Source organism: Odocoileus virginianus, chromosome 29 (genome assembly GCF_023699985.2).
Source record: "Odocoileus virginianus isolate 20LAN1187 ecotype Illinois chromosome 29, Ovbor_1.2, whole genome shotgun sequence".
Lineage (NCBI taxonomy): Eukaryota > Metazoa > Chordata > Mammalia > Artiodactyla > Cervidae > Odocoileus > Odocoileus virginianus.
Genome location: NC_069702.1, coordinates 30118599 through 30135723, shown reverse-complemented (window position 1 = coordinate 30135723; position 17125 = coordinate 30118599). Strand labels below are relative to the sequence as shown.

The 17125-nt window shown below is 35.2% G+C and overlaps 1 long non-coding RNA gene across 1 annotated transcript; it reads left to right on the top strand.

Annotated features, from left to right (window-relative positions):
- The first annotated feature begins 9040 nt into the window (after window positions 1-9040).
- LOC139031997 (uncharacterized) lies at window positions 9041-13650 on the top strand. Its single transcript, XR_011484532.1, has 5 exons — window positions 9041-9108; window positions 10402-10422; window positions 10500-10529; window positions 11605-11705; window positions 13447-13650. It is a non-coding gene; the product is annotated as an uncharacterized lncRNA (long non-coding RNA).
- Window positions 13651-17125: the final 3475 nt, after the last annotated feature.

Genomic DNA, 17125 nt, shown 5'->3' with positions numbered 1-17125 from the left:
TGTTTATCAGCTAGTATTCATGGAAGGGTAAATGAGGGAAGGAAGAAAAAAAATGAAAGCCCAGACAGGAGGAGGGTCTTACCCTAAGTACTACAATAGAGTCTGAGCCAGACCTCAAAAGTACTTTTTATTAATAGGAGCCCATTTACAAAAGCAGTCTTCAACTTTCTTTGCCTCTTTAGTGATAGATATTCATAAATGTAGTTGTATTTCACACTATTCATTTTTACAAGGTTTGTTTCTTCTATTCATTGCCTTCAATATATTTATTCATGGCTTTGGGACAGATAGATGCCCTTCTAAAGTAAGTACTTTGACATAATAATTTTTCTTCACGATATACCTTGCATTTATATCATGCTAAGATGTGTGTTGGATGGGAATACATCTCACTGTCACACAAGTTTTGTATTGCTTAGAAAACCCAAATTAACATCTACTATGTATTTGGATTATTCAGCTAATATTCATTCTGAGACTGCTCATATGGTCCCACGAGGAAGTCAGGAAAATAAATGATGAAATGAACTCGGTGTCATAGATATAACTAGAAAAGGCCTTGGCTACTTCATATTCCTTTATGTGTTAGCTTTTGGTTGCCAAGACAAAAAAAAATGTGATTTCTGAGAAAAGGAACACAAAAGAAAGCATGTCCTTCTCATTCAACATTTTCCTTTTATTTTCTCAGGAAGATGCTTTACATATTGTGCAATAAACACAGCATTTCCTTATGACTGTCTCTTGCCAATTTTAAATTATATTAATTGATAGAATTACAGATTCAATTGGACCAGAAAAGTAGGTAAAATCTTGATCAAGGAAATCCTTAACAATATACTAAAGAAAGAAACTTGTCCAAGGGAAAATTGAAAAGCCAACAATTTAAGATGGCATCAGGTACCACTGTCCAGGTAAGCCTCAGAACACAATGACCAGTAAGAAGCAAAGTGCCATGTGGGCAACTCAAATTTTTGCAATGTTACCTAAGAGTTGCCATTTTTATAAGGCAAAAGAATTTCATTCAGGAAAATTTTATTAGATAACCCAGGGTGAGGAGCAAGATATAGTCAAAGCAAGATGTTCTAGTGCTAATTTTTATAAGCATAATTTGTTCAGCCAAAGTTTTTTCCCATGTTGGCTGATGAATATGAAATGTGCTGTCCTGAGATTTGGATATATTCTAGCTGAAACCATGTAAATAATATCCTCAGGAAGAAAATAAGGGAAAAAAAAGAAAGAAAGAGAGAAAGCAATAGAAAAGTTGGATGAAGAGTATAATAAAGGGACCAAAAAATATTCAGAAATAAGAACTAGAGGAGATATTGGGAAATCCCTGGTTGAGTCCAGTTTAGGATTTTGTACTTTCACTGCAGTGGGCATAATCTCTCATTGGGGAACTAAGATCCCACAAGCTGTGTTGGATGGACAAAGTAATAAATATTAAGAGATATCATCCATAGAATATTTTAAGTATATTTTAGAGAAGAGGAAATTGAGAATCTGAGAATTTGTATTACTTTTTCAAGATACTAAAGCTATTTAGAGATAGAGCTGTTACTAAAAACTTCAGTTTCCTAAAAATTATTTGAACTACTGTTTAATAAATTCCAAAATATAGATGGGAGGAAAATAAAATACTGAGAATTCATATAATGATTCAGATTTAGAAACAATATAACATAGAATTAGTAAATTCTGACAAATTATTAGGTAGGAGCAGATAGTTCAGCATTACTCATGTAGATGGAGTATTTAATCCTTTCCAGGAGATTATCCAATATAATAATTTCCTATTTATGTGAAGTATAACTATATCCTATCTATGTGAAGGTTAGTTTATAAAGTTAATTAAGAACCAGAGAATAAGAAAAATGTTCTGTGAGTCAGCAGATACTATGAATGCATAAAACCCAGAGCCCTGATTCATAGGACACACAGCTAATTCTGATTACTATTCCTTTACATATGACCATAGAACTTCACTCAAGTTCAAGATACGTTTGTTGAGCACATCAGTATCAGTTCAGTCCCTCAATCATGTCCGAATCTTTGTGACCTCATGGACTGAGGTACGCCAGGCTTCCCTGTCCACCACCAACCCCTGGAGCTTACTCAAACTCATGTCAATTGAGTCCATGATGTCATCCAACCATCTCATCCTCTTGTCATCCCCTTCTCCTCCCACCTTCAATCTTTCCCAGCATCGGGGTCTTTTCCAATGAGTCAGATCTTCACATTAGGTGGCCAAAGTATAGGAGTTTCAGCTTCAGCATCAGTCCTTCCAATGAATATTCAAGAATGATTTCTTCTAGGATTGACTGGTTGGATCTCTTTGCAGTCCAAGAGACTCTCAAGAGTCTTCTCCAACACCACAGTTCAAAAGTATCAGTTCTTAGGTGCTCAGCTTTCTTTATAGTCTCACATCCATACATGACCACTGGGAAAACCATAGCTTTGACTAGAGGGACCTTTGTTGGCAAAGTAATGTCTGCTTTTTAACATGCTGTCTATGTTGGTCATAGCTTTTCTTTCAAGGAGCAAGTGTCTTTTAATTTCATGGCTGCAGTCACCATCTGCAGTGATTTTGGAGCCCAAGAAAATAAAATCTGTCACTGTTTCCACTGTTCCCTCATCTATTTTCCATGAAGTGATGGGAATGGAAGCCATGATCTTAGTTTTTCTGAATGTTGAGCTTTAAACCAACTTTTTCACTCTCCTCATTCACTTTCATGAAGAGGCTCTTTAGTTCTTCTTCACTTTCTGCCATAAGGGTGGTATCATCTGCATTTCTGAGGTTATTGATATTTCACCTGGCAATCCTGATTTCAGCTTGTGCTTTATTCAGCCCAGCATTTCACACAATGCACTCTGCATATAAGTTAAATAAGCAGAGTGACAATATACAACCTTGATGTACTCCTTTCCCAATTTAGAACCAGTCTGTTGTCCCATGTCCAGTTCTAACTGTTGTTTCTGGACCTGCATACAGATTTCTCAAGAGGCATGTCAGGTGGTCTGGTATTCCCACCTCTTTAAGAGTTTTCCACAGTTTGCTGTGATCCACACAGTCTAAGTCTTTGGCATAGTCAATAAAGCAGAAGTAGATGTTTTTCTCGAATTCTCTTGCTTTTCTGATGATCCAATGGATGTTGGCAATTTGATCTCTGGTTCCTCTGCCTTTTCTAAAACCAATTTGAACATCTGGAAGTTCATGGTCCATGTACTGTTGAAGCCTGGCTTGGAGAATTTTGAGCATTATTTTCCTAGCATATGCGATGAGTGCAATCGTGTGGGCGTTTGGACATTCTTTGGCATTGCCTTTCTTTGGGATTGGAATGAAAACTGACCTTTTCCAGCCCTGTGGCCTCTGCTGAGTTTTCCAAATTTGCTGACATATTGAGTGCAGCACTTTCACAGCATCATCTTTCAGGATTTGAAATAGCTCAACTGGAATTCCATCACCTCCACTAGCTTTGTTAGTAGTGATGCTTTCTAAGGCCCAGTTGACTTTGCATTCCAGGATGTCTGGCTAAAGGTGAGTGATCACATCATCATGGTTATCTGGGTCATTAAGATTTTTTTGTATAGTTCTTCTGAGTATTCTTACCACCTCTTCTTAATATCTTCTGCTTCTCCTAGGTCCATACAATTTCTGTCCTTTATTGTGCCCATCTTTGCAAGAAATGTTCCCTTGGTATCTCTAATTTCCTTGAAGAGATTTCTAGTCTTTCCCATTCTATTGCTTTCCTCTATTTCTTTGCATTGATCATGGAGGAAGGCTTTCTTATCTCTCCTTGCTATTGAGCATATACTACATGCTAGACCAGTATTTTTCAACCTTCATATTATTGATATTTTGGGCAGAAGAATTATTTTTTGTGGGGGTTTTTCTAATGTGTTGTAGGATGTTGGGCAGCATCCCTGGCCTCTACCACGAAGATGGTAGTAGCACCAATTGCACAACTTTTAGAATCAAAAATGTTTCAAGAAATTTCCCAAAGTCTCCTGAGGCAGGGTGTTGACAAATCATCTCACATTTAGAATGACTGTGCTAGAAGACTAGAAAGGTCACACAATGAAAAGAAAAGATGTAGATGTTGTGGTTGCTGCTTGTAATTACATCATAAATGTGAAAGGACATATGACTGTATTTTGTCATGAAAGTAATTTCCCCACTCCATAATTTCATCCTTCCTACTCTCCTATACCATTTCTTATCTACTTAATAGCCCCCTTTTATATCTGAAGCAAAACATTATTTGATTTCATCAGAACCTAGGACCCTGTCAGTTCTTCAATGCCTTTAAATTCAAATGCCTGTACACCCCTCTTTTCCACCTTAAATTTCAAGGAAATCACTAATTCACTTTTTATACATATACATAAATCCCCTACTTGTCTCTGATTTTACTATACTGTCTTACCTAAATCATACCACAGATTAATCCAAATTCTACCTTCTGCCTCTGTGAATGTAGCTGAGAAAAATAATACTCAGCATGACAATTGTTCTCACTATAAAATGAAGTTCAGCAGTCACATTGCATATCCATCTCCACATTCTTAGACTATTATTTAACATTCAAAGCAACAACACCTTTACATATACCTTTCATTGATTTCCTCTTACTCTCAGTTTAAAATCCAACACTCATTAAAATGACCTAAATACCTTACATCAATAGGTGTTTCTTTGTTCTGTATATTCTCCCTCTAACTCTTGCTCTGTCCACTGGCCTCTTGCTATTCACTGAACACAATAGCTGAGCTGACACCTGAGATCTTCCCATTGGTTGTTTGCTCAGTCTGTGATTCTTTCCCCACATAATCGCATGGACCATTCCCCACTCTATACTTATGTCTCTACTTACTTTTTCTGTGAGGCTTTTCCTGGCCATGTTACCCTAGAACCAATCACCTGATGTTATAGAGGGATACCTGAACTGTGGAATGGGTTAAACAACAGGCATTTATTTATTGTGTTGTAGAGGCTGGGAAGTCCAAAACCAGGGGGCAGCATAGTTGGATTCTATTGTACAGGCCTTCTCACTGGCTTGCAGACAGGTGTCTTCCTCCTGTATCTTCACATGGTGGAGAGAAAAAGCCCTGGAGTCTCTCCTACTTCTAATATAGGCATCAATCCATCATAGGTTTTCCAAGCTATGACCTCACCTAAACCTCAGTGGTGGCCAGGGACCCTAGTGGTCAGGGACCCGCCTGCCAAAGCAGGGAACATAAAGACACTGGTTCTATCCCTGGGTTGGAAAATCCCTTGAAGAAGGGAATGGCAACCCACTCCAGTATTCTTGCCTAGAGAATCCCATGGACAGAGGAGCCTAGCATGCTACAGTCTATAGGGATGCAAAGAGTTGGGCACAACTGAAGCAAATTAGCATGCAAATCTCAGTACCTCTAAGAATGCTCAATTCCTAATAGAACAGATTGCAAGGTAAGGTTTCAACATATGAATTTAGAGCAATACAAACAGTCAAAAACATAAGGTAACCTGCTTAAAGGCAAGAATAGGAGATTATCTCTTTGTATATTTCCAATATCCAGAAGGTTTGTGTTACCTAGTTGGTCATCATATGTTGTTTTGTATTTGTCAGCTGCAGTACTTTTCATTTCAACAATCCACACAGGAAAATACACACCAAAAAAAAATTTTTAATTTATTTTTTAGCTAAATAAACTGTTTAAAAAAAACAATTTGTAACAAACTGTAAGCCATGCTTTAATGTAGGAGAAATATAGAAAAAGGAGGAGAATGAAGGAGGAGGAAGAGGGGAAAGAATAAGAACAAAAGGTGAAGTAAGAGAAGGAGAGGGAATTCCAACATAAATATCACCATAAATACCCTTTCACAGGTCACATTCTTATGCCACTAACTTAATGTCACACCTGTGATACAGCAGCATCTCTTACTCAGTTTTTTCCTTGTAAATAAAAGGCCTTAGCATTTTCAGACAATATGGTTATAGAGAATATATGCCTGTCTCTCTCACTTATAAAGTATCAGGACATATTCTGGTTCCTCAGTCTTCTAAAATGACCTGGTTATAGAGAATATGTGCCTGTCTCTCTCACTTATAAAGCATCGGGACATATTCTGGTTCCTCAGTCTTCTAAAATGACCTACTGTTCTTGGAGGTTGAAGCCATAAGTAACACATGAGGGCTACTCCTGTGTTTAGAGTCCAATATTCTGAGCTCCTACTGTCATACACAATGCCCACACCTCCTACCATATCGAAGCAGAAAATGATGAGTGGAATAAAGCCTCCATTTTGGTGTCACAAACTAAAATATGGATGAGTCAAATTTAATCGTAAACTTTAAATGTGTTTTGCCGCCTATCAATTTTTATAAACTGACATTTGTGTTTGTTGCTGTTGTTGTTTGGTAGGGCCTTTAGAATATTAGTTCACTTTTTGTTCTCTAGGCTGAGTGTCATAATTCAACTAAAATAGTGCCTAAGAACATGACCTAAAAGAATCAAAAAGACCTAAGTGGGGAAGTGGGGGAGTAAGCAGTAAGGGAAGGAGAGAGAAAGTATAAAGGAAGATAAGAAAATCATTTGACAATTTCAAAAGAATAAAGAAGGACTTATTTTAAAGATCAGACTTATCAGTGATTCCTAATCTATATATCTGTTTTCTATTGAGAATATACTAGAGACTGGATTTGCTTTTTGCATTTGAGAAGCAACCTCATATATACCTGAGGAATAAAAAACAATGAAGTAGAGAAAGAATTGATTAAATTGAATTGGATTTTAATGCTTTATTTACCTTAAAAAAGGTTTTGTATCATCTTATATGCTGCTACTGCTGCTGCTGAATCACTGCAGTCATGTCTAAGCTGTGCCAGACTGCCCTCTGCCAGGCTCCTCTATTTATGGGATTCTCTAGGCATGAATACTAGAGTGGGTTACCATGTCCTCCTCCAGAGGATTTTCCTGACCCAGGGATCAAACCCAGGTCTCCTGCATTGCAGGCAGATTCTTTACTACTGAGACACCAGAGAGGCTCACCTTATATTTACCTAGAATATAACACCAATGTCTAGTGGGGATGGTCAAATATAGCATATAAAATTCACATAATAAATATTTCCTGTGATGTAAAGCTAAACCTTAATTCCTGTTATAAACCTCAATTCCTGATATAAAGCTAAACCTTAAAGGGTCCAGTCAAGAGACAAACATACATTTATTAGTCTATTATGTGGTTTCTCAAACTTTAAGATACACAATCACCTGGATATATTGCTAAAATGGTATTTCCAGTACTTCTCCAAGATTTTGTTTCAACACTTCTGTAAAGAAAATGAATAAATTTGCATTTCCAACAAACTCTCAGGGAATGCTGATTCTGATCATCCCACATACCACATTTTGAGTAACAGTATGGTGGCTCACATGGTAAAAAATTTGCCTGCAATGCTGGAGACCCAGGTTCAATCCCCAAGGCATATAGACCCCTTGGAGAAGGGAATGGCAACCCACTTCAGTATTCTTGCCTGGAGAATTCCATGAACAGGAGAACCTGGCAGGCTACAGTCCATGGGGTCCCAAAGAGCTGGACATGGCTGAGCAACTAAAAAATACATAAGGATATTAATTAGCATGCTTATTTTCCACTAAGAATAAATGAGCCCCTAAGACTCAAAGGAAGTAAATTCATTCAAGATATATGCATCTACTTACTATGAGAGATAGAAAGTACTGAGCTTCATGGTCATTTGACTTTAAAATTAAGAATTATCTTATTGAACAATACCCCCATAGGATTACCAGTATTTGACTTGAAAACTTAAAATATTCTAAGTCAATAGAAAAAAATTACAATTTAGTAATTTGTAGGAAACACACTTGAAATAACTCCATTTCATTATGTCAGTTATCACCATTTATTAGAAAGCACATTAAGTTTTAATAGATGATTTTTTTTTGGTATATACTTATTTCAAGTTGGGCACACATCTGTTGAAATAGGATAGATGGTTTTCTACAGAAACATTTTTGCCATTACATTTATTTCTACACTTGACTTATGCTAACACACTTTGCCTTTGTCTTATTCACACTTGTCTAGATTAACAGGGATTAACATTTGATGGGTCCACTGGTTTCCTGGCCACTTGCTTCACAAACTTCTTTTGTAAAATCACCCTGTTAAGTTTACTTTTAGTGTCTGTGGGGACAGACTTTAGGAAGTATTTTCAGTTCTATAATATCTCATAACTGACGTAATTATAAAAACAAATGAAGGATTTCAAGGTATTTAAACACAGCAGTTTTCTAGCAAAGAACATCTCCTGAAGCATTAGAATTTCCACTTTCGTGACTGGTAAGTCTCATTTTGGTAAAAAGTCAACATATTCATGGGTAATAGAGTATAATGTAATTTGAAATTTTTTGATTGCTAGAATGAATTGGAAACCATTTATAAAATGTATGCTATTTATTGATAATTTTGCAAATAGAAACAATTTCAATAAATGATATTGGGGTCATAATTAAAGCAGAGTTTAAGAGAGGTTTAGGAGGTAATTGTTGCTTGTCATTCTACCTCCTAAACCTCTCTTATAATTATATATATATATAAACAGCAATCTAAATGGTAGCCTGACACCTTTTTTTGTCCTTCTTGCAGACTGAACTATTCACTTTCATGCTCTCTCATTTTTGTTTCTCTGCAGACCACCCACACTTTACTTACCCACTTGCTATATTATGTAACACAACTTATGTTTTTACTTTCTTAAATATCTCCATTCTCTTGGTCTGTTTAAGATGTTCATTTTCTGTGTGTTTATAGTACTTTAGTATTTCCAAATCACAATACTTATCTTTACTTCTCAAGATCCCTACTGGTTTCTAAGTTCCATGATGTGAAGAAATGTGTTTATGTGTTTCAATTGTCCTTGCATTTCTAGTGTGTTTCACTAGGCTTTAGAACATAGTCTGATGTGTAAATGAAATGTTTTGTGTGTAAATGAAAGAGTGAATGTGCTACTGATTTTTCACATATGCTTTCACAGGACTCCACCAAACATGAAGATCTTTATCTTTGTCTTTATTATGGCTCTCATCCTAGCCATGATTGTAAGTATACTGGGAATTTTGAAGAATATGTTTTTAAAATTAGCCAGAGTGTCTTGTTTCATGTGTTTTAGTCTAAATGTGCCAGTGCAGGAGACATCAGAGATGTGGGTTCAATCACTGAGTCACAAAGATCTCCTGGAAGAGGGCATGGCCACACACTTCAGTATTCTTGACTAGAGAATCCCATGGATGGAGGAGCCTGGTGGGCTACAGTCCATAGGGTCACAAAAAGTCAGAAATGACTGAAGTGACTACAGTCCATAGGGTCACAAAGAGTCAGAAATGACTGAAGTGACTTAGCACGCATGCACATGCATTTACCTGAACAATGCTTTAGAAATTTTAATGTTTTTAAATGAATATTTTCCCTGAATTATACTACATAAATTCATTAAGGACTTAGAATATATCTTTAATATGCACACTTATAATGTCACATCCATACACAAACACTAAACACACAGAAATATACAAGTGTCATAATCTTAGTGTGAAAATTAATTTTTTAAAATAACCTCAGAAAAATGTGAGTCTGAGGTGCTAATAGAGACATTTAAATACTAAAAACTCTAAATCTATGAAACGTCAGGGCTTCCCTGTAGTGTCATTTACTGCTTTGGCCTCTCTGAATTGTCCTCATCTTCCTCTAAATTTGTTTCTCCTTCTGTGAAAGCAATGGTAACTTTCACTTTGATATTCTTTGTGTCTAGTTACTGAGATACTCTTCAAGAAATAAGATGACTTCTGTTAACCCAACAAATTGTCATGGATGCTTCAAAAACAAATTGGTTATTTATATCACAGTAACAGATTATTTTTTTATAAAAAAAATAGAAGTAGAAAAAAAAATTTTTTGGGGGGGTGAAAAAAATTTTTTTAAGTAAGAAGAAAACAGAAAAAAACTTTATATCAGACCCTATTAGCATAACTAATTAAGTAGCTCTTGAGCTACTTGAACATATCCATATAAAAAACATTTGACTTGAGCAAATCTAAACCTTAATTTTCAATTTTATTCTCCAATTTGCAGTGATACATTTGTCTCCCTTTCAACAAAAAAGAAATTGTTTCACAGTGAATTGCTATTTGAATGTAGCAAATTAATAAAAGTTTTCTCTTCACTCATATTAAAGACATTGTTCAACTAACAAAAAAAATTTTTTTAGTGTATCAATTATCCAAAACTTCACCTCTTTGTTTAATCAGAATTGTGGCTGCTAAATATATGTTTACTCTCAATTTATAACTGAGAAATTAAAATGTTAACTATTTTCTTCTTTACTTTTTTCCCAGGGAGCTGATTCATCTGAAGAGGTAAGACACTTTGCTTCACTGGAATATTTGAAAACAAAACATGTATTAAAATGTCAATCTGTTCTTTACCTTAACAGAAACGTCGCTGGAAACGGAAAAAGCATCATGTATGTATTCCTCTGATAATGTGGTATAGTATAAGAATATTTATTACTCTGAGTATTTATTCTATAAGAGAATATATACTTATTTCTGAAATATATCTATACAATAATTAACTTAAGTATACATTGAATTATCTTTCTATGATACACTAGGTAAGGACCCAAAAGACTTTTGTACTATTACTGTTTACATAGAAACCTATAATGCCACCCTGATAGCCAGTTATTTTCTAAGAAAAGTTATTTTTGTTTGATAAATAATTGCCTTCCTCTGAAGAATATTGAAATTCTAATTATACTAAGTACAATATATACCTAAAGGACCATAGAGGCTGCTAAAGAATATATATTATGTGGTCAGTTTCCATTTTCTGGTTCTTTTGGAAGGTAATGAAGTCCTTAATGTATGTTGAGTTGGCCAAATTAAAGAAAAGAGACAATTTCATCTATTTAACATTTCTTTTAATGAAATGTATCACTGGTGCCTCATTATTTTGACATGTCATATCAGTTTGATAGGTCTCTAGAATTCTTACTAATACAGTAAGTAGATAAATTCAAATAGCTTTAAAAAAAAAAGATGCAGAGGGAGAGATACCATACATTTGGATTAACAAACGTGAATATTAAGGAATTCAGGAGTTTTAAGAAACAGTATCTCATTTATAAGTAAAGAACGAGCTGTAGCAAGTCTACCTAAACTGGAGTTAGTAAATTCCTCCTCCCTGGGTTTAAGAATGAGCAAAGTAGAAATTTGAGCAAAGTAGTAATATAAGTAATATTGAACCATTTGTGAGTGATTGACTATACTCAATGGCTCCATGTCTATTATAAGACAACAAAATTGTTGATAAATAGTAAAAATATAAATGAATTATTGTTCTTTTAGTACTTTAAAACCATTATTCTTTTTTTTTTAAGTAAAACCTATCTAAAAGTTTGAAAAAACAATTGCATAGATAATATATAAGGTCCTACCAACATTAATAACCTGTTTTTCATGGAAATTATTGTAAATTATTTGCACTGTCATTGTTTCATTCTTTTTAATTTTCTCCTTCCTTTCGTTTGTATACAGAGAGGATATTTTCAACAACACCAGCCACATCACCAATATCCACTAAATTATCCTCCTGCATATCCATTTCCTTAAAATTCTGCTCAGTAACTACAGGAGAGGTAAGCCAGGGCTAATAACATTTAATATTCTCCAAAAGTATCAATGATGACAGTTACAACAAGGAAAAACATAAGACATCAAACCAAAAGAAGCCCATTTGAGAAATGCAGCCTAACGTAGGTCTTCTAAATTTATGTATGTATGTATTTATTATGTATTTATTTATGTATGTATGTATTTATCTAAATATTTCAAACAGATAACATCTATCTAGGATGGTAAACAGGTGGGCTATGTTGACCAGAACACCTTGTGGTTGTATGCTGTTCCTGACAACTACAGTTTCACACCTTGAACTATTCCTAATCTTTTCTAAACTTTAATTTTCCCATGGACAAAATGGGTATTATAATAATTCTTTTTTTTGGCGGGGGGTGGATAACTTTTTTACACTGTTGTGTCAGTTTCTGCTTTAGCAAAGTGAATAATCCATATATATATATATATATATATGTATTCTTATTGGTTATTTATTTTACACATAGTATATTAATTGTCCTTAATCATTCAGTCACGTCCAACTCTTTATGACTCATTGGATGGTAGTCGGCTAGGTTCCTCTGTCCATGGGATTTTTCAGTCAAGAATACTGGAGTAGTTGCCATTTCCTTCTCCAGGGGATCTTCTCAACCCAGGGATTGGACCCATGTATCCTGTATCTCCTGCGTTGCAGGCAGATTCTTTACGTGCTTAGCCATCGGGGAAGTTCTACACATAGTAGTGTAGCCATCAATTCCAATCTTCCAATTCATCCTTCCCCCACTTTCTCCCTTGTGATCCAAGCATTTGTGCTTTATGTCTGTGTCTCTATTTATGCTTTGCAAATAATATAATCTGTATCATTTTTCTAGATTCCACACATAGGCATTCATAAATGATATTTGTTTATCTCTTTCTGACTTAACTTTACTCTGTACAACAGTCTATGCTGCTGCTGCTAAGTCGCTTCAGTCGTGTCCGACTCTGTGTGACCCCATAGAGGGCAGCCCACTAGGCTCCCCAGTCCCTGGGATTCTCCAGTCAAGAACACTGGAGTGGGTTGCCATTTCCCTCTCCAACAACAGTCTATAGGTCCATCCATATCTCTGAAAATGACATAACTAGTTCCTTTTTATGGCTGAGCTTCATTTCATTGGCTGCTATGCCACTGACTTTCATCCAAATTGAATTGCTCCTTGCCATTAATGACAGGATGAAGACATTTACTTGACTCCCTTGGTATAGATAATAGCTAAAGACATTTGAAAAAGGAAGGATGCATTAAAAATATTATTTGGGAAAGATATCTTTGGATGAGGTGTATAAGCCATGTTTAAGCAGAAGGGCAAGGGGATTGAATTAGGTTGGTGATAGAAAGCAAACAGAAAAAGACTTTTCTTTCTAGGGTAAAGTGAGAAATGTAAAAGTTGGCAGAAACTTTTAGGGGAAGTGGGGTAGCTGGAAGGAAGTGATCAGTCAGGTCTGACAGAAAAAGTGTCCACTCTGGTCAGTTGATACTCGTGATACTTTGATGAGAGGACACATTCCCGATTCAGTGCCTTTCCACAGCTGGGGGCAAGCAGACATCAGGGCACCTTGGAAGGCAGGAAGGGAGGGGATAACAAATGGGCAATTGTGAACACTTGGTCAGGTACAAATGTGTATACATAAATATAACTCAAAAATAAAAAAGCATAATGGTATTATTAATGACTTTATCTGTAGTTCAACTTTAATATAGTGCTTTCTCTTTATCCACAGATTTTCACCATGATTTTTCCTACTCTTCCTGTTGTATTGAGAACCCATCTTTCAAATGAATAAAATAAAGAAAAAAAAATCAATCAAGTAGTTGCACAACACACACTTGGAATCAAATATCAATATTCTAAAACATAATAATGATATTATCTGAACTATGTAATTGGTTTCTACTTTCTTTTCTCTGTTCAAATATTTTGAAAAATTTTTAAACCTATCATGCTTAATAAATTGATCTATCAAGCATATACTGGGTATCCTGTTGTATAATGTCCAAGCACTGTGATAGCAAAGTGCCAAAATCACTTAATTGAGTAAGAGTTTGGTGATATGTATATACCCATGAAGGCATCACCTCCATCAACTCCATAAACATATCCATCATCAAGAAATATTTCCACCCACGTCCTTTATTATTATTTGATTATTATTATATTATGTGGTTGTGGGTGGTAAGAACACACAATAGATCCCTCTTAGTAAATCTTAAAGATAAAATACAGCATTGTCTTCTAGGTATTACATTCAGTTCAGTTCAGTTCAGTTCAGTCACTCAGTCATGTCCGACTCTTTGCGACCCCATGAATCGCAGCATGCCAGGCCTCCCTGTCCATCACCAACTCCCAGAGTTTACTCAAACCCATGTCCATCGAGTCGGTGATGCTATCCAGTCATCTCATCCTCTGTTGTCCCCTTCTCCTCCTGCCCCCAATCCCTCCCAGCATCAGGGTCTTTTCCAATGAGTCAGCTCTTCGCATGAGGTGGCCAAAGTATTGGAATTTCAGCTTCAGCATCAGTCCTTCCAATGAACACCCAGGACTGATCTCCTTTAGGATGGACTGGTTGGATCTCCTTGCAGGCCAAGGGACTCTCAAGAGTCTTCTCCAACACCACAGTTCAAAAGCATCAATTTTTCAGCGCTCAGCTTTCTTTATAGTCCAACTCTCACATCCATACATGACAACTGGAAAAACCATAGCCTTGACTAGACGGACCTTTGTTGGCAAAGTAACGTCTCTGCATTTTAATATGCCATCTAGGTTGGACATAACTTTCCTTCCAAGGAGTGTTACATTATTCAGTAAGTATTCAGGACTTATTTATCCTGCGTGACTGAAACTTAGCATCTTCTGACCATTACCTTGTTATACTCCACTCCTCCAGAGTCCAGGGCACCCTAGCTTTATTTCTGTGAGTTTGACAAGTTTAGACTCTACACATGAGGGGTACCATAAAATATTTTCCTTTCTGTGTCTGGCTTATTCCTCTTAGCATAAAAATTTCAGGTCCATCCACGTTGTTCCAAATGACAGATTTCTTTCTTTTTAAAGCTGAGTAATGCATTTCACTGTATCTATACACCTCATATTTCCTATCCATTCTTTTGTGAAGTCAGATTTAAGTTGTTTCCACATCTTGGCTAACACAAACATGCCAGAGAATATGAGGGTGCAGGTGTCACTTTGAGAGCCTTATTCCTATCCTCCAGATGAAAACCCAGATATAGAATGAGGGAATTAGACAGTAGCTCTAATTTTGATTTTTTGAGATACCCCCGTATTTTCCCCAGGGGTTACATGAATTACATTTCCAGAGTGCACCAGGGCTTCCTTTTCTCCACAACCTCAAGGGCACTTGTCTTCTGTTTTTTGTTTTTTTTAAACAATACCCACCATGATAGGGAATCTTACAACAGGAAACTTTGCCCCTCTGCCCTTAATGTTGTTCTTATCTTGTATTTTAATTGGACACACATTGAAATCCCTAACATACATTGTATTAATATTAGGTTTGTTTTTAAAATATTTTACTTTTGGAGAGTAAAGCATGAGTGGTTGAGAAATTTCATTTTTACCTCTCTATTTACCGTTTTCAATGTGATTCCCTTGAATAGATACAGATTTCTGCTTAATATCAGTTTACTTCTACCCAAAGGACTTTCTTGAATTTCCGGTAAGGCAGGTCAGTTAGTCATTAAGTCATTCAGTGTTGTGAATCTGAAAAAAGTTATTTTATCTTCATTTTAGAGGTACTAATATATATTCATTGGCTATAGAATTTTTTGACAGATACTTTCTTTTGAGTAAAAGAAAACATTGCCAATCCCTTCTAGTTAGTATATTTGGCAAAATCAAGTCAGTTGTCATTCATATCTTTGCTGCTCTGTACATAATGTCTTTTCCATGGTTTCTATTTAATGTTTTCTTTAAGGCTGCTTGTAAACAATTTGGTTATAATGAACTATTTTTTTCACGCTCATCATCATTTGTTGAGCTTATTGATCTACAGTTTATAGTTTTCCTAATATTTGGACAATTTTCATTCTTTCACCACAATTAAAACTGTTTATTTGTTGTCCCCTCCTCCTTGATGCACTGCTTTTTTGCACTGTCTTTTTTCATCTTTGTTGTCCCTGTTTCTGTCTATTCTGTCATCTTTTTTTCCTAACCATACAGTGATTGCATTCAGGGTTCTTTTCATACTGGACCTTGTATTTTTCAAGCATACCCATGCCTTCTTCTACTTATCATATGGAATACAATTAGGGTAAATATTTTAATGCATTTGTTTTCTAATTCAATCCTTTGCCTCACCTCTGAGTCTATTTATATGTTTTGATTTTTCTCTTCATTGTGAGTTATACTTTTCTTCTTTTGTTCTTGCCTGCTATTTTTGGTGTTTCCGTTTTTAGTTTTAATTTTTTATTATACTTATTGTGGTTTCCCTAATTTTACTATCAATATTAACTCATTGCAGACAACTTGAAGTACATAAAATCATAAAATAAAATGACCCATCATATATATGTCCCAACAACCAAAAATAAACATTGTCAGTATTTTGATGCATTTCCCTCTAGGGTCTGCCTATTTTTTTTCTACTGATGTTTAACTATATCACTGTTTAGCTTCAGTTGTACAGCATAGTGATATATATTTCAATGCATTACAAAATGACTGCCTTGATATGTCTAATTAACAGTTGTTGCATAAAAAAATACAACATAATAGCATATACTTATTGGATTGATCCCTTTATCATTGTTCAGTGGCCTCCTTTGTCTCTTGTTAAGAGTATTTCTTATAAAATTTATTTTGTCTGATATAAATACTATGACCCCAGGTTTCTGATCATTTCATTTACATGGGATACCTTTTACATCACTTCACTTCTGGTCTGAATGTGTATTTAAGTCTGAAGTGGAACTCATGCAGATAGCTCTATATGGATCTTATTTTTGTATTGATTCATCAACTCCATGTTTTTGATAGGGGCATTTATTCTATTTGTATTTGAAGTATTAATAGGTATGTACTTATTTCCATTTGATAAACATTTTTGAGTTATAATTGTAGGATTTTAAATTTTGTTTTGTCTTCTTTTTCTTTCTTATGATTTAATGACTATTTTTGGTGTTATTATTGTATTATTTTTCCTTTTATGGTATGTATTTATAGATTTTTGGTTTGTCATTATCATGATACTTATATATAGCAACTTGCATATATATGATTTTTAAGTTGATTTTTAAGTTGATAATCTCTTATGCTCAAATACATTTTAGCCACATTGTGTTTTCAACCTTGTCCAACATTCTTGTTTTTGACACTGTATTTACATTTTTTTTCCTTGTTTTGCTTTCTGTATCCTGTAACTTAATGTGGATTTGGATAATTTG